This window comes from Danio rerio, chromosome 25 (genome assembly GCF_052040795.2).
Source record: "Danio rerio strain M-AB ecotype USA chromosome 25, GRCz13ab, whole genome shotgun sequence".
Lineage (NCBI taxonomy): Eukaryota > Metazoa > Chordata > Actinopteri > Cypriniformes > Danionidae > Danio > Danio rerio.
Window position 1 is genome coordinate 3,594,364 of NC_141045.1, and position 19,285 is coordinate 3,613,648.

Here is a 19,285-nt window from a genome sequence, read left to right on the forward strand (position 1 = left end):
ATAAATTATAAAACAAATAATGATAAAAATAAACAATGATTAATAATAATAAATTACAAAAATATATTGTTTATAATAATAATAATAATAATACTAATAATATTAATAATAATAGCAATAATAAAAATATAAGCCAAATTGTAAAAATAATGATAAAATAAATTATTAATAATAATATTATTAATATTAATAACAGCAACTGCGATAAATAATAATAAATTACAAAAAAAATTTTGTTTATAATTATAATAATAATACTTTATAGTACAGTAATAATATTAGCAATAATAAAAATATAATTTATAATTATGAAAATAATGATAAAAGTAAATAATAATAAATTACAAAAATAAAGATAGTAATTATTTATAATAATAAAACTTGATAGTATTAATAATAAAAATATCAGTTATAATTAATAAATTATAAAAAATTATAAATGAGTATTATTATTATTATTGATAATAGTAATAATTATAGTATCAGTAATAGTAGCAATAATAATAATAATAAATTATAACTAAAACAAATATGCTGATTAATAATAATATAATGTTGTAATAAGCTACTACTACTAATAATAATAATTATATATTTTTTATTATTAGATTATTTTGTTTATACATTTCAGAAACATGTTGAAATCATAGTGTTTTTGTTTTTATTATTATTATTATTACATGTTTATTTTTGTTTCTCCTTAAAGCAGCTTAAAATCAACATTATTAAATACATTGTTTATTTAAATTTGCAGAATTAAATCTATTTGTATTTGTGTAGAAATGTTAGTTCCTTTACCGCTTACTTAAAATCGGGCATTGAATGATTAACTCATTTGTTTATTTAGTGTGTTACTTGGATTTAGAAACCCCTCGCTCAAAATAACCTTATAATTGATTTAAAAGTGCATGTAACAGTTTTTTGTGTGTGTTTAGAGAATATTGTGCATGCTTTTTTTACTAGCATGGCTAATGGATGTTGGTAAGCATAGCACATTAAAATCCCACTCTATAGCTGTTCCCACTGGTATTCATTGCACATTTCCAAATCATACATCAAATGATCCGTTGCGATGTGCTGTGTAAACGATGCATGCAAAGAAAGCATGAAAACCCACGAGCGCTCAGCCTAGCGTTTCCATAATCATATTTCCAATTCGCCATGCCGTTGTAGGAAACTGCCAGTTGTGCTTTGACACACGATCACATTTGTCCAGGTGTGATTCACCCCAAACATCGATCCAGACAGGTTGGATGTGTACGTCTCCATTTCCAGCACGCTGCAGAAACACTCGCCGGGTGTTTCTGGGTCTAATGTTTGCTTTGATATGCGCTAAGCTATCTGGGGCCCTTCGGCTGCGCTGTTGCCCCTGGTTTATTTATTTGAGGATGAATTATACACGCAGTCCTCAGTGGAAAAAAAACTCCACTTCTCTGAATCTAGGTTGAGGAAGAGTCTTGCATATTTGTCCTGAAGTCTTCGTTTATATGTATATAAATTAAATATAGTTGCGTCAGTAGGTAATTGCCGTTTTGTTTCATACTTTAAGATCGCTTGGATGTTTCCAGAAACTCTCCAGAATCAATAGAAGTTGCTCTTTGTTGTTGTCTGATCTGAGACCAGTTGTGATGCTTTATTTAAGATGGATTCCAGTGGTGCACTTGAAGTCTCAGCTCCTAATGAAGACCCCTGCCGCGTGCTGCTGTTATTCTGTCGCTGGCTGGATCTTTATTGCCTTTCTGCGAACAACTTTCCTTATAGATGCCGTCTTGGGCTACTCTTTGAGCTTTGGGTCACCATGGCTACGCCAGAAGAGTTCACTCAGAGCGCCTATTAACTCTCCATTCAGTGCTAATTAATAACCCAGCCTCAGACAGGCCAGGAGAAATGGGCCCGCGTGTTCAAGAAAACACGCGCTCCTCTCGGGTCCTTGACAACCTGTCACACAATAAATGATTGTCCTTTCAGCTCCTGGCCCGCCTTCCCTGCTAATATAGCTACATCTAATTTATTATACGTGATTGAATTGGCTGGCGCTCCCTCTGTCAAGTCGTTATGGGGTTTTAAGAAGTCATTTGTTCTGCTACTGTATGCTCCGGTTCACCATAGCTGTCAAAGTTTGAGTCCATGGCATTTGATTGCTGTGAATCTGTTTAAATCGTTCATATGTGATGGGAATTGAAATTAGAGTACAGGGGAATTATTTCATCGGGTTTTCACTTTACTTCAGTGGTCTTAAAGATGCTCTGTGTCAGTTTTTGGCAACAGTTCTAAATCATTAAAATACCATAGTATGTTTGCAGATATTGAGGAAATGAATGGCCCGTTTCCACTGTGTGGTACGGTACAGTTCGGCTTGGTATGCTTTTATGGCCGTTTCCACTGTCAATAAGCGTACCGAACCAAACAGTACCGTACCACTTTTTCAGGCCCCTTTCGAAAGGGTCCCAAAAACGAAAAAGGGTACCAAAAGGTGGAGCTACACGCACAGCCGAACGCCGATTGGATACAGAGATACGTCATGAGCTCGTGGAGCTGGACAGAATGTAAACAAAGGATCCGCCATGTTCTAATACACAGCCGAGAGATTACATAGATATAACGTTACTATATGCATAAAACAACCAGCCATGGATGACCCTGGCTTAAACAAACCGTGTCGTCGTCTTGATGAACAGTCAAGAAAGAACAAAATCTGCCGTGTCTTGTTGCTTTACGAGCCCGTCTAAAAGTGCGAGCGGTATTCGCTTTCTTCCGGGAGCGCACGATCGCGTCTATATTTGATTTAAGAAAGTTCTTGAGCTGATGATAATAATGTGTAACGTTACGTGATTGTAGAAGTGTCTCTGTCATCTGATCCATTCAGAAAGAAAAAGACAAGCGCGGGAAAAAAAGGAGAAACCCGGCAAAACACAGGAGCAAAAGTGTTTAACAACCTGAATCAAACTGCCATGTTTATCTTTGCCTTTTGGACTATTATGAAATGGAAATGACAAAATAACAGAGTTTGCATGTGCTGGTGAAGATTACAGACACAGATGAGAGGTTTGCGCTGACTGTGGGCTCTATTGCGTGTGTTATTGAACTCAAATAAGTACTAAATGTATGATGTCTGTAGTTTTTTCTGTAATTAATAATATATCGGAGACTAAGGGGCTGTATGTGTTCATATATGTTGCATTTATGTACTTATTTTATATAATTACAGACGTTAGTAGCCTATTTTGCACTGGTTCTTATCTGCAGGTATAATCAACTCCTGTTCATAGAAAAGTTAGTAATAAACAAGTATTTAGGTGTATAAAGCATCTGTTTTGTGAGAAGTGCTGCTCATTATATGTGAACGACCCGTACAGCCTTACTGTAGACATTTATTCGAGCGAGCCTGACGTCGACTTAAACTTTGTCACACACCACGCCCACCAAAAAGGGTACCCTTTGTGGTGGAAATGCAAGCCTGATAAAGGTGACCCGTACCGACCCGAACCGTACCGTACTGTACCAGTCAATGGAAACGAGCCATAAGTGAAGTTTATTCATTCATTCATTTTCTTTTCGGCTTAGTGCCTTTATTAATCTGGGGTTGACACAGCGGAATGAACCACCAAGTTATCCAGCACATGTTTTACGCAGCAGATGCCCTTCCTGCTGCAACCCATTTCTGGGAAGCATCTATACACACTCATACACTACAGACAATTTAACTTACCCAAATCCCCTGTACCGCATGTCTTTGGACTTGGGGGGAAGCCGGAGCACTTGGAGGAAACCCATGCAAACGCAGGGAGAACATGCAAACACAGAAACGCCAACTGACCCAGCCAAGGCTCGAATCAGCGACCTTCTTGTTGTGAGGCGACAGCACTGCTCCGCCAATGTGTCGCCTAAATGAAGTTTATTTCTAAACTAATTTCAAGAGGATCACGTGCTTATGATTCTCCACGGCTGGTTAACAAATGATGCTGCAGTCAGATGGTTCCTAACTCACTATAAATAACCAGAGGTTCTTATCGAAGTTATCTTCATCTTAAAGAATCGCCCCTTCTCTCTATTTCTTGATAGGGTGGCATGGCGGCCCAGTGGTTAGCACTGTTGCCTCACAGCAAGAATAGCCACGTTTCCACTATTGCTCCTAAAGCGAATGTGCCAGAGCGAGCCAGGACCAGTAGCGTTTCCACCGTCACTTCCAGGGCCTGATCAGTCCAAAGAGGAGCTTCCTCTGGGCCAGCGGCCAGCCTTTTTTGGCCCGACAAATACCTTGGGCCAAAAAGGGCCAGCTGGGGCTTCGGGGCGGTGTGAAAGGTGAGGCGGAGATGCCGGAGTCTGGTTTTCCAATTGCACAGGAGTACATGCAGCAATAAATAAAGAGGGCAAAGAAAAACATAGCTGGTCAGTTAAAAATAGGCTATTCCATAAAGCACCTTATAAACTGGGGTCTTTTGCTTATGATCGCCCTTATGTTTCCCTTTTAAATGTAAGGGTGTTGCATAAAATAATAAAGTACTTTTAAATTGTAAGTGATATTTTTTTTTGCTGCGTCCTCCTTGATGTTTCAATAATGCATAACAATTTTTAGACTACATTAAAGACACAGCAGTCTGTAACTTTCATTATCAACAGTTTTTGACATGTTTAACAGGTGTGTTTGTGCAGGAAATGTGCGCGTTTAGATGCATGTATGCGAGAGACCGGGTGAATGATTGCTCGCTTGACAGCTCTGTTAATGCCTGCCTGATTGCTGTTGAACTGGGCTGGTTGTGTGACGTTTGATTCGGGGGACGGTCTGGGGGCAGGGTTTGCTTGACACGCTGCGAGCTACTAACCCGACAGTGGAAATATGACATGATTTCAGCCTCACTGCTCGTACTCACGGGCTATTGGCATCGCCCTACCAAAAAAACATTGTTTACTTGGAAATGCAGCTAACGACACTGGTGCATGTCCTGTCCAGGCCATGGTCTCAAAAAGCATGACACTCACAGCACTACAAAAGACATGAATGGAACGGTCAAACACGTTGGTCAAGTGTGCTTACATTGTAAACAATAGAAAAGTAGTGCGTTGGAAAGGAAAAAATTCATTGTGTGAAAGGCACCTAAGGCTTGATCTTCAGGCATGCTCGCTACTCTTTGTCATCCATCTGGCAACCTGCCTGCGTATCAAGTCGAAGTTGAAAAAACCCTATTCAATATTTTAAGTTTGAGCTGCAATACCTAGTTCAATATTTCTAAAGTATTGCACCTTTACAATGTGACCAAATCTTTCATGAGACGACTTGAGGATAATGCGGAGAATCTCAATTGGCAATCGATTCAACACTGCAGCTGGAATGTGTATTTTCCAGAATATAAGTAGCATTTTTCTTCTCATCTGAAACATGGGCGTTATTCTAAAACAAAACAAAAAATACTAGTATTAAAAAATACTATAATCAGGTGTGAGTCATTTAGGTTTGTTAATATACATGCACAATATATAGTTTCAGCATCGATATTGCAATATGAGCATCTGCAATGCCAAGTTAATATCATGAACAGGAGCCACAGTTGAAAACATGCCTTATAAATTGTAACATGACATCTAGTTTATAGTTTGGTATCAGAAGTGGCTTATATGAAAGGTAAAGGCCTCTAGATTACGCTTATTTGACCAAAATAAAATATGATCATGCCTTGATTTTGAATGATTTAATCAGGACAGTAAGGTCTGACTTTGCTTAGACTAAAGTCTTGTCACTGAACAGAAATAATGTCCAGTATAGAACATAAAGTCCTGCTGCAGTGGAGACAGAATGAATATTGTGTCTGACTCCATCATGAGCTTGGAGGTCTGCATCCATACATCTCTGCACTGACTCACATCCCTGATTAATAGTCATCTGGAATGGCGAAGAAAGCCTTCAGCAGGATCCCAGAGCTCATCAAGATTCTTTGGCTTCATGTTCAATGCCTCCTCCTTCAACTTACCCCAGACATGCTCAATAATGTTCATGTCTGGTGACTGGGCTGGCCAATCCTGGAGCACCTTGACCTTCTTTGCTTTCAGGAGCTTTGATGTGGAGGCTTGGAAGTCAAAACTTGACTGATGTCTGTGAGAATCTTGTGTCCATGCGGGTTCCAGTAGGTCTTCTGCAGTATTTGTGATGATTGGGATGCAACTCAACAGATGATCCATGGGAAAAATCCACCTTCTGACACTTTTCCAAATGATCAACTAGAAGTCAAGTTATTATTTGTTGCTCTTACAACTGGGATCCACAACAAGACTATTTTCAGGTAGTGTATTTATCAATGCTTGTGATTTATTTATTAGGTTTAATGCAGATGTACACCCCTACCAAAATCAACATAATTAATCAAAAATAGAAGGGCCATAAAACCCCCTTGTTTCAGCAGGGTGTTTTCACACCTCTACTTTGGAAAAAGTCAGAAAAGTGGGCGTGTCCAGCTCTGTTTAGGGGGAGTGTCGGAGGAACTAAAGTGGGAGGGTGTTTTGAGTGTCTATTTGGGCACGCGTGAGTTTCAGAGTCAAAACACACACACACACACACACACACACACGGGAGAAAGTGACGGTGTTTACATGGACATCTGTAGTCGAATTATTTGCCAAATGATTAAATGGTGGACTTTAACTGCAGTTTGGCTCTTTCATTCAGGGAATTCATTCATGTCCCTCGCGACCAACGAGATATTTGATTGGAGGAACTGCTCTAAGCGTGTATTTACATGCAATGTTTGATACCGCACGGCGAATGAGAGAAAAAAAACCTCCGCATTTCCCGGAAACTTAGATGCACACGGCAGGTAGCGTTAGAAAGCCGCGTGTGTTATTCCGGTCACAAAATGCGGTGAAAATCCTACACGAGGTTAAAGTTTGGTTGTGGTGCTAACATGTTTACACTCGGTGCAATAGTTAACTTAGTTCGATACGAACAAACTGAATAAACAAAGAGCACTGGTCGCTTACTTACCAAATCTGTAGAGGCAGGACAATCACCAGCAACTAGAGCCGCGTCTTTATTAAGAGGAGACTACAAGCGAATCCGGATCTCAGCGTTTGCAGATGAGAACAGCTCTCAGGTAAACAATGTTCCTCCTTAGACACGCAAGTTATTGTTGTCGAGCGTCGCGTACACTGTTAATCCACACGTGACTCCAGCTGAGCTCTCACAGAGAGAAAATGAAAACAAAACTTAACTGCAGCAAACTATAAAAGTAACACTTCAAGCTTGTTTTGCCAACACAACGTGGCGTCTCTGTTGTGTAAACACTGTGGCAGTAATGAATATTAATGAAGTTGCACAATAGAGCGCGCTGATTGGTTTAAACCAAGCTTTACTCCTGCATTAATGCATCACACTGTAAGACGTAATAAGACACACTCTGGCACAGACGCCCAGTCTGCACGCTGGAATACACGCTATTATCTCATGGCCGTGACGCAGCTTCAAAAATTCGTTTCAAACCGGAAGTACGAATTTGCTTGAAATAACGCAAAAACAACCAATTTACACTTTTTAGTGAAATATAGGTGTCCTAATAGTGTTTTTATCAGTGTGGGACACGTATACGACTGTCAACAGCTCAACACATGTGTTTTGGTATTTCGTGACCCTTTAAATAGAGCTGTTCTTTGCAGAAAAAAGAAATCACACAATGCCATATGTTTCCAATATCATGCAGCCCTAATATCAAAGTAGCGATTACGCTATATTTTTGTGGATCCAGTCATTCATGATTCATGTATGAATCCCAGTAAAGGTTGAGGGTCACCTTTTCTAAACCAGCAGTGAATTTCCTACCATAACTGCATGTGTAATAAAGTTACTGCGGGCTATGAGATAACCATGCGTAGGACAATATTGGTTTTGTAACCTTATCTCTGACAAGCCGTAGGATTTGTGCCAGTCAGTCCGTCCTGGAAGTGTGTGTGTGTGAGCGAGCCAGTGTGTTGCAGCTCTTAAACATGTCCTGGCAGAGATTGTTTGCTGGCGGGCATATCAAGTGTCTCTCTGGTATACCAGCACCCGGAGTGTGTGAGCGTGCACGTTCTCTCTAAATAAGGGCCATGCCCTCGCCATCACCCCGTGTGACCAAAGCGATTCCGGTTACACATCCTAGACCGTTTGTTTATATTTGTATTACTCACATTCCACCCCCACTAAGACACATACACTTTTTTATGAGTGTATTTCCCTGGTGAGGATCAGATCTCGTGTTATGGCAGCCTCTGCATTAAATTAATTTGGTTATTAATGGAATCCCTCTGAGCGGCACGATGCCGGTGTCTCGCTGTCATGGCTACGACCCACCTTGAAATCTATTTGCATTGTAATGGCACGATAATCCAGCGTTCCCTCCCTATTCATCCACATCTTTCAAATGCCTCCACGCGGAGATGTCAGCTAATCCCACCTCATAAAGATTCCACCCGAGTTTCAACACTTAAAAGAGGTGTTAGCTGAGTTTCAGGCTAAACGCATTCGTTTGTAATCTGATACATTTGTGAGTCCTAACATTCAATAGGATCAAGAATTGTGAAACGACTGATGATGTCAGCCTGAAACTACATTTTAGTGACACTTTATGAATATGTTGGCTGTTTATTAGTACTTAAAAATATCTGCATGATCTTATTCCAATATCTAAACCCAACTGCTAGCTTACTAAGGGTGTCACCATCCTCCAAATCCTCGATTTGATTACATTTTCGATTCTAAAGGCACGATTCGATTTTCGATTATGAATAATTAATTAATTAATGATGAATTAATTATTTGTAGCCTACCGTTTAAACTACCTGACCTGCATGGTCTTTGTTTTACCCATAAACAAATCATAGTAAATGAATAAAGGCAAGATACACACATAATTACCACCTGTCAATCACTTTTTCTGCGGGACTCGTGAATAGGCAGTGATCTGTGTCGTTATAATGGCGTCGGTAAAAAAGACGCACAACCAACAGGAACCAGCCAACAGTATCTGAGGTGTTCGCTAAAATGACAAAGTACAAGTGAGTGAAAGATTGAAGCAGTCCTCTGACTGCCTGGACCTGCTGTCTCGAGCGCATGGCTGTGTGTGTGTCTGTGTCTGTGTGGTCACGTGATGTGCATTTTCAGAGGTAGAGAGGAAGGAGGGCTGCTCAGAAATGCTACACGCCACTGTGGATGTCAAATCGTTGTCGTTCTAAAATGCCATTTAAAAACAAAGACAGTGTAAACAGGGCCTGAGTGTGTACTTTTCGCGAGCGGATTTGCAACGGGGGCGGGCGGAGGATCGCGATGCTGGTGTTGTTTATCGGACGAACCGTACGTACATAGCAGAGCTTGCAAAACTGTGTTTTTTTGTGGACAACACGAACATTGTCAACATAACTCACTGGAAATCCAAAATGCTTCCACACCGGCGACTTCATTGAAAGAGGAGAGGGTTTAAGCTCTGTCGACGGGTCTCCTGCGTCTGCAGTTTAACAAGCACTTCAACAAGCCTGTTTTTTTCCCGCTTGGCAAGCCAAGCTGACGTGACATGGGGGCGTGGCAGCATCGACGATTCTATTTTTTGATTCGATAATAGAAATTGAGCATAAATTTCGATCGATTTCGATTTAAAATCGAAATCGTGACACCCCTATAGCTTACTAGTTATTGCGACAGGCCTAGACAGCATGTACATTTAAACTAAATCTGATTTATATAAACATTTACATTGAAACATGTCATTTCAACTAGCTTTTTTTGTAGCTTAACAATAAAACGAAAAGTAAAAGGTTAAAATGGTGGAAATGACAATCTCTTAAGCATCCCCATCATTCTCCTTCTCTTCTCAGATGGGATAGTGGGCCAAATCACAGGTTAGCTTGGGCATCTCTAGTGTAAATGAACCATGTGATGTGTTAAAGGAATAGCTCACCCAAAAATCTCCTCATTTAATCAAGTGGTTGTTCTTCTGTTGAACAAAAAACTAGATAGTCTAAAGAATGTTGGAAAAATCAGCCATTGACATCCATATTCAGAACAAAAAATATATATATTATGGAATCAATGGCTGTTTTTTTTAGTATTAGATTACATTTTTTTGCATGAACTGTTCCTTTAAGATTAAGATGTTGTAGCCTAACCCAACACTTTGCCCTTAATAATTCTGTGGATTCCCAGATTCTGAGAAGTTAAGTGTTGTTAAAAACTCCTCCAGACTGTTCTGACCAGCCCTGAGTATGGCAAGCCGTTTTGACTTTTATTCCTTCTCAGGATATGTATTCTTTATATCAACAATTCAATTTTTGATATCAACAATTAACATTCTTGATATCAACAATTCGGTTCTTGATATTAAAAATGTAATTGTTGATATCAAGAATTCAATTGTTTATATCAAGAATAGCTACATTTATTCTTGATATATACATATAATAGCTACAATTAACATTCTTGATATCAAAAATGTAATTCTTGATATCAACAATTCATTTTGAATGGAAGCCTATGGTGACTTTTTACTAGTGGAAATGCAATTGTTGATATCAATAATTGTAGTTTTTACTAGTGGAAATTGAATTCCTGATATCAATAATTGTAGTTTTTACTAGTGGAAATTGAATTCTTGATATCAATAATTGTAGTTTTTACTAGTGGAAATGCAATTGTTGATATCAATAATTGTAGTTTTTACTAGTGGAAATGCAATTGTTGATATCAATAATTGTAGTTTTTACTAGTGGAAATGCAATTGTTGATATCAATAATTGTAGTTTTTACTAGTGGAAATTGAATTCCTGATATCAATAATTGTAGTTTTTACTAGTGGAAATGCAATTGTTGATATCAATAATTGTAGTTTTTACTAGTGGAAATGCAATTGTTGATATCAATAATTGTAGTTTTTACTAGTGGAAATTGAATTCCTGATATCAATAATTGTAGTTTTTACTAGTGGAAATGCAATTGTTTATCAATAATTGTAGTTTTTACTAGTGGAAATGCAATTGTTTATCAATAATTGTAGTTTTTACTAGTGGAAATGCAATTGTTTATCAATAATTGTAGTTTTTACTAGTGGAAATGCAATTATTGATATCAATAATTATGGTTTTTACTAGTGGAAATTGAATTCTTGATATCAATAATTATGGTTTTTACTAGTGGAAATTGAATTGTTGATATCAATAATTATAGTTTTTACTAGTGGAAATGCAATTGTTTATCAAAAATGTAAATTTGTCATTACTATGCATATTGATGAATTTATATATGCACATATCCAAAAAGCAATTTGTGAGATCTGAAATAACAATAATTACTAGTGAAAATTCAATTGTTGTTATCAAAAATTTAATTGTTGTTATCAACAATTCAGTTTTTGATATCAACAATTACATTTTTGATAACAAATACATTTTTGATAACAACAATTACATTTTTAATATCAAGAACTGAATTGTTGATATCAAGAATGTTAAATGTTGATATCAAAAATTGAATTGTTGATATGAAGAATGCATATCCTGAGAAGGAATAAAAGTCAAAACAGCTTGCCATACCCTGAGCTTCACGTTTGAGCAGTAAACATGCTACTCTGACTCTCCTTCAGAATGAAGATTGAAGAAGCTGTGATTTGGTCGTTTAAATCTTCGCTAGATTCCTTCTCTGTTGACTCAACATGCTGCAATTTCTTCCTGAACCACAGTCTGAAAGATTTATAGATCTTTCTCATTTTCTTTGCCTTGTGCCATGCCTGGCTTTCTTATTTCTCTCTCTGCGCTCTCTCTTCAGGCTTAATACATCCGCTCATTGCAGATTTTCACCTTCAGAAAACCTGCTAAAAGATGCAATGGTAAACTTCACATTTTGTTGAGCACCTTGCATTAGACATGCGCTGATATTCAACAACGCAATAAATTGTGATAATAAAAATGCTCAATATCCATAAAGAGGAAATAAGTAATTATTAAACCTTTTAGTGTCTTAGTATATTTAGATTACTGTATTTGCATTATTGTTCATAATGGCACCGAACGCTTGAAGACGTAATAGGCGATTTATTTCCAAACATTAACATTTCATATATTAATCTAGTCCAGGGGTTCCAAAACTTTTTAGCCGGCAGCTAGCTCTCTGCAACTCTCACATGGTCGCCCACTGAAGCTAAGCAGGGCTGCGCCCGGTCAGTACCTGGATGGGAGACCACATGGGAAAGCTAGGTTGCTGCTGGAAGTGGTGTTGGTGAGGCCAGCAGGGGGCGCCCAACCTGCGGTCTGTGTTGGTCCTAATGCCCCAGTATAGTGACGGGGACCCTATACTGCTCAGTGAGCGCTGTTTTTCGGATGAGACATTAAACCGAGGTCCCGACTCTCTGTGGTCGTTAAAAATCCCAGGATGTCTTTCGAAAAAGAGTAGGGGTTTAACCCCGGCATCCAGGCCAAATCTGCCCACTGGCCTCTGTCTCCTCTTCACCAATCATCTGGTGTGTGGTGTTCGGTCTGGTGTAAAATGGCTACCGTCGCGTCATCCAGGTGGATGCTGCACACTGGTGGTGGATGAGGAGATTCCTCCCACCCCCCCGGCCCCCCGATTGTGTAAAGCACTTTTATATTAATGTAAGGAATTATTATTATTATTAGCCCACGACCCCCAAAATAACAATGCCAGTGACTCGGGACCCCCAGTACCCTCTTGAGGTTGTTTTAAATATACAAACATTGCACACGACAGCAGACACACCCATAAGGCCAAGTCTATTCTTTATTTAATTTTGGATTACGCCACTCTGAGATCATCCTTCATGATCAGTTGTATCCTGTAATCACTTTTTTTTAATACATGAGTGCCGTAGATGTGTCTCAAGTTTAACCTGGAGCCATAAAATCAATCTGCTGCATCCGACGCTATTGCTGTGTCTTTAATATAACGTAATACTCATCAAGGTTAATTAAGATAAACAAATGTTAATGATTTAAGTCAGGGTTTTTCAAAGTCTAAGACAGTGGGCCTCCCTTTTGACACAACTTATCCATTGGCGCCCCCCCTCCTCTCAAACATGCACGCACACACACACACGCGCGCACACACACACACACACAAAAAAAATTCTGGAGGTATTCCTGCTACCTCATCATGCTTGGTTTCAAGGTGTCACCGAAGTTTAGCGGGTCTCATGCTGTCATTAGCCAAAATATCTTGACAAACCACACATAAAGGTCGTGGTTCATCAGCTGGTCCTGTCCACGTAAATCCTAAACTCAAATACTGATCATCATATCGTCGTCTTTTGGGTTTAAGCCCTAAACTTGAAGGCTTTGAATCAGGGGGTCTTAGAAACCGATCCATTGTATTAGCAGGCATATACCTGTATTGGCGGGCTTGCCAAACAGAAGTGAATTCACAGCTATGGCCTTCTGGGTAAAAAAGGTTTTCTTATTTTTGACGTATTTTTTTTAGCTTTGTTTAATTAAAACGTTTAAAAATATTAAAAAATACATATAATAATTAAACTTAATTATATTTTCATTATATAATATTTTTTGCCGCGCCTCCCCTGACATGCTCTGGCGCCCCCCAGGGGAGGCGCGCCTCACACTTTGAAAACCCCTGATTTAAGTTAATAGAACTGTTCAATTAATTAGTTACAGCATTAGGGTTTACAGTGCAGTTAAGCCATTAAATGTCACTTTAAGCTGAATACTTTTATCTTGAGAAACATCTAGTCAAATATTATTTACAGTCATCATGGCAAAGATAAAAGAAATCAGTTATTAAAACTATTATGTGCAGAAGTGTGTTAAAAACAATCTCTCCGTTAAACAGAAATTTGGGAAAATATACAGGGGGCTAACAATTCTGACTTCAACAGTATGAAGTATTTTTATTTTTATACCTATTAAAATCATGTGATGAAAACATAAGCTATTAATCACAACTAGAAAATCTGATACCACCAAAGTCCTGCATTGGAGACCAATTGAAGCTGGTTTTAGATCAGTGTTAAGCATAAGTCGAGCGTCCTCCCTTCGACTCAGACCCCGAGGGGCTCCATAAATATCATCACATCCAGCAGAGTTGCTGACACAGAGTCCAGGCTGACCATCAATTATTTAACACACAGTTCATGCATTTGTGTTTGGCCTCGTCCCAGGTCAGTACAGATGCCACAGTCTGCCCCCGTGACCATGTTCTGCGGGTTCGGGAGACGTCATGTGATTGGCTGATTCACCTGTACATGAACCCCCAGAGCTGTTCAATAATGAAGGCCTCCACTCTGATGGAGATCTGCTCGCTAAGTGCTTTGCTACATCCTTGCTTTTGCAGGAGATCGGCCTGACGGCGGCTCCAGATTTGGCTTAAATCTGTCCAGCTATCAGTCTGTCTAATGTTCCATTTATCATTCTTTTGTGTTATTCTCTCTCTCTCTTTCTCTCTCTCTGTCTGTCTGTCTGTTAGTCAATCATTGGGTTTTTCTATCTGCTGAATCTGTATCGTTTAAGAATCTTTCTGTCATTGTTATACTTTCCCTCTCTTTTACTTGTCTAAAATTCTTTGTTCATCAATCTTTCCATCATCCATCTATCCACCTGTCCGTCATTCTGTTCATTCATCCTTCCGTCCACCTGTCTGTCATTTTGTCCACCAATCTTTCCATCCACCTGTCCATCATTCTGACCATCCTTCCGTCCACCTGTCCATCATTCTGACCATCCTTCCGTCCACCTGTCCATCATTCGGTCCATCCTTCCGTCCACCTGTCCATCATTCTGTTCATCCATCTTTGTCATTCTGTCCATCCTTCTGTCATTCTGTCCATCCTTCTGTCCTCCTGTCCGTCATTCTGTCCATCCTCCTGTCCGTCATTCTGTCCATCCTTCTGTCCTCCTGTCCGTCATTCTGTCCTCCTGTCCGTCATTCTGTCCATCCTTCTGTCCTCCTGTCCGTCATTCTGTTCATCCATCCTTCCGTCCACCTGTCCATCATTCTGTTCATCCATCTTTTTGTCATTCTGTCCATCCTTCCGTCCACCTGTCTATCATTCTGTTCATCCATCTTTCTGTCATTCTGTCCATCCCACTGTCCTCCTGTCCGTCATTCTGTTCATCCATCCTTCCGTCCACCTGTCCGTCATTCAATCCATCCATCTTTCTGTCATTCTGTCCATCCTTCTGTCCACCTGTTCATCATTCTGTCTATCCATTCTTCGTCCACCTGTCCGTCATTCTGTCTGTCCACCTGTCCGTCATTCTGTCCATCCATTCATCCTTCCATCCACCTGACCGTCATTCTGTCCATCCCTCCACCCACCTGTGTATCAATCTCTTTCTCTGTTCTTCCATCCACCTGTCCATCATCGTCCATCCATCCTTCCTTTAGTCCACCTGTCCGTCCTTCTGTCCATCCATTCTTCTGTCCATCTATCCTGTCCACCTGTCCGTCATTCTGTCCACCCATCCATCCTTCCGTTCACCTGTTCGTCATTCTGCCCATCCTTCCAACCACCTGTCCGTCATTATCCATCCATCCTTTTATCTACCTGTCTATCATTGTCCATTCATCCTGCCATCCACCTGTCTGTCATTCAGTCCATTCATCCATGCTTTCATCCAGCTGTCCGTCAATCTGTCCCTCCATCGTTCCACCCACCTGTCCGTCATTCTGTCCATTCATCCATTCTTCCATCCACCTGTACATCATTGTTCATCCATCAATTTTTCTACCCTTCCATCCATCTATCATTTTGCCCATCCATTATTCTTCTATCCACCTGTCCATCATTGTCCTCCCATCCTTCTGTCCACCTGTCTGTCATTCTGTCCATCCACCTCTTCTTGAATCCACCTGTCTGTCATTCTGTCCACCCTTCCGTCCGCCTGTCTGTCATTCTGTCCATTCGATCGTTCTATCCCTTTATCATTGTGTCTGGCGACAGCATATCACTCCTTTATTGTTCCATCCATAATTCTGTCCATCTATCTGTTGTGCTATACCCGAATCGTTCTCCCTCTCTATCCATCATGTCATTTTATCTTTCTGTTTGACTATGTACTTTGTTTATCACTCTCAGTCTATCATTCCGTTTGTCCATCTGTCGTTCTATCAACATCAGTTCATATATTGTTCTATCATTCTTTTTGTCATTCCATCATTTAATCAAACCATCCCTTGTTCTATCTATCTGTCGGTCTCCATGGCATTTCAGAGTCACTTCACAGACGGTCACGACAGAAGTCGGGCTAAATTTAGCCTCCGACGCTCAGGTGTTAAACAGAGTTCATTTATAATCATCGTTTACTCCTTCTCATTATCAGCGGCTCCTCTGCCCTCTCTTTCTCTCCTTACCTCTTCTGTCTTTTTCTCAAAGAGTTGTGTTTTAAAACCCGGTTATTATTTTTGCAGTTGACCCTTTGTTAAACTCCTCCCCCCATGGTTACTGTTGCTAACTTGTCGAAGATGCTTTCCAAGACGAGCTTTTGCCCTTTTGCTAATGCAGTCGCTCGTGTTCTCGGACAATTTTAGTGAAATTGCTCTTTAAACTATCCGACCACGCAGATATTGCACAGACTGACATTAGTAAGGAGCATCGCTGAGGAAATGGCAGGACGGCAAGTAAAGGTATCTTTTTTTTTTTTTTTAAGATGCAGCTTACCAAAGGTCGTTTCAGAGGCGGAGCGAGTTATTGCATTGGAATGAAAGATTATGAAGGCAAACATTTTATTTTCCTTCTGAAATAGCAAGCACTAATAAGCCTTTCACAAGCAGACCAGGAACTTGCATTAAAGCAAGATTTTGATTTCATGCCCTGTTTTTGCCCTCTCAACAGCATCCTTTATGTGTTGGAGGATGCCCTTTAGAGCATGATTTAACAGTGGCATTTTCAGCATATCTCTCCGTGGATGTCAGCCGTGCATTTGACTCGCCCCCGCAGTAGCTCCTTCCAAAAACAAACAAAACAGGTTGCACAAATCTCCAAATATCCAGTCATGCCGGAGCAGCTCAATGTCACAGCACACACACACACACACACACACACACTAAAAACATGGTAATCTTGAAGTCAATCTCATGACTATAAATCAGATTTCTGATTGGGCACGGATTTCTCATTAATCGGGAAGCATCCATCACGGTCACAGATGAATGGAGGAAATGCCCCGATTACCCCATTTCTCTCTAGAGAGGACGTCGTGGATCATTTTCTAGCATTGGCCCTATTAGATTAAATCTGCCCCCGGACCGGGTGGGGGTCGAATGAATCGGTGGAATAAAAAACCTTGCGACTGTTAATCTGAACTCATCATACTTGTTCGCGAAGCAAATCCTCTCTAGGTCTAGGTAAGAATGAAGGTAGGTCAGAGCCGATGGCTTACTTCAGAGATTCACCTGATTTGAAGAGCTCAGTCCATATGGCTCATATCAGGGAGAGATTATACTGCACGCTGGGACACATGCTTGCGTTTTTATCTAGGATAAAGAGGCCATGAGTTAGGACACTGAGAAGTGAAACGATCGTCTGAAAGGCATCAGATTAGGATGCTTTTGGGTTTTCAGGGACGAGAAACGGCATTTTGTGAATGCAAATGCAGCGCTTTAAAGCAAGCAAAACGTATTAAACTTGTGTGGGCTCGAGAGCATAATATTTCTTGCTACTTCTGTGTTGGAGTTTTCAAACATTTCACTTAAATCTTAGGTTAAATTTTGATATGAATAACTTATTTTTATATCAAGCTGCACATTAGTTGAAATCAGTGGGACTGTTACAAACCTCAGGCGGTTTCTCAATTCCAAGAACGCAGAGAACGGACTTGCGTTCTTGTGGGGTCCGGTCTTTTCAGGGGTCCTCGGAAGAACGAACTCTGGAGACCGCAAGGGCAGACAATGCAACCTGTGAGAAACGAGATGCTCCTGATGGTCACATGACCTTCATGTGTTTTTAATGGAATATTATTTAAACATTACAGCATTCATACAGCGATTTACTGTTTTTCCCCTTTTTAAAATATATACTCTGCATAAAACATTATAAATATACGCTGCACAATACAAATAAAATAGATATTATACAAATTTCAGCAAACAAACACCCTTAATGTGTTTATTCCTTTATTAAGATGCCCATGTTATTGTTTATATTCATTTAGAGAAGCTCCTTAGGTTAATAAGTCACATCTCTGAACTTTAATTAAATAAAACGCAGCGGTTCCCACCTCCAGTCGCAATGACTTCTGGGACCTCTAGAGCGAGTTCGGTGCTCAAGTCTGCATCAGTGTGTCCTCGATATCAAGAACACATCCGGGAAGTTTCACGCGTCCTCTGTTCTTGCGGTCTTGAGTATTGGAACTGAACTTTGCCAGCTGATGATGACGAGAACACGAGGACACAAGACCGCTGAAGAACACATATTGAGAAACAGCCATAGTGATCTTTCCTACCCAGTTGACATATTTGAGTGAGTCACTATCGTGAGGTACCAAACAGATGTACAGTGGTTCCTCACTCTGTATACTCTCAGGGACGGACTTAATTAATAAGCAAGGTAAGCAGATGCTTAGGACCCCGGGGAATAAGGGGGCCCCGTCCATTGCCAAGAAGCCTTTATTAATCATATAGCTCTTTTATACATTTTCTCATATACATTATCATGTTGTAAAATCTGTCTACAACCGTTAAGATTTTAACGTTAGTACTTCTTTTCAACACCAGGGGCCTCCATGAATAATGGAACGTTCCTTCCTTTTGCACATGCGCAAAATGTGAATGATTTAGAGACTCTGCCAGTCCTCCAGCGATCAAAACTGAGGTAGAGGCAGGTGGAGTGTGCAAGAGTGAGAATTTTAAGAAAATTTGGGGGTAAAAGTAGAAATAAAACAATGTAACGTAACGCAGCGACATCAGTGATCCTGGTTTTTGACAATACAGAAACTTTCTGTACTGCCCCTATTTTGTGTTTCCTTTGTCACTGTCTTCTATAATGAGTTCATCCACATTGGATGCAACAACCAATTACGATGTTGTAAAATTATATAAAAGGTTTGAGGTTGAGAGGAGAGTTCTGACCTCCAGTGTGGGAGTGGTGTATGCGTCACCAAATTGCAGGTGTGGCTCTGCCTGGGTCTGAGGACGCTGAGGAAGAGATGCGGCGATACTCATGTTTTTACTGACTTGTCTTTAATAGCCACCGTAATACAAGTTACCTGGTAATTGCTGACGCGTGCCAGTTTTTCCATATCACCGTGTTGCTAAGTTATCGGTGGCGGTGCGTTAGGACATCTCTGAAACGACTGCCTACTGATCACTTCTCCT

At 40.0% G+C, this 19,285-nt stretch overlaps 1 protein-coding gene and 1 long non-coding RNA gene across 19 annotated transcripts in view; both read left to right on the forward strand.

The window, feature by feature from the left end:
- The window catches only part of neo1b (neogenin 1b), a 301,615-nt gene that overhangs the window by 47,054 nt on the left and 235,276 nt on the right, over positions 1–19,285 (forward strand). The window lies entirely within an intron of this gene.
- On the forward strand, positions 754–3,292 carry LOC147830744 (uncharacterized). Its single transcript, XR_015526169.1, has 2 exons — positions 754–2,325; positions 2,411–3,292. It is a non-coding gene; the product is annotated as an uncharacterized LOC147830744 (long non-coding RNA).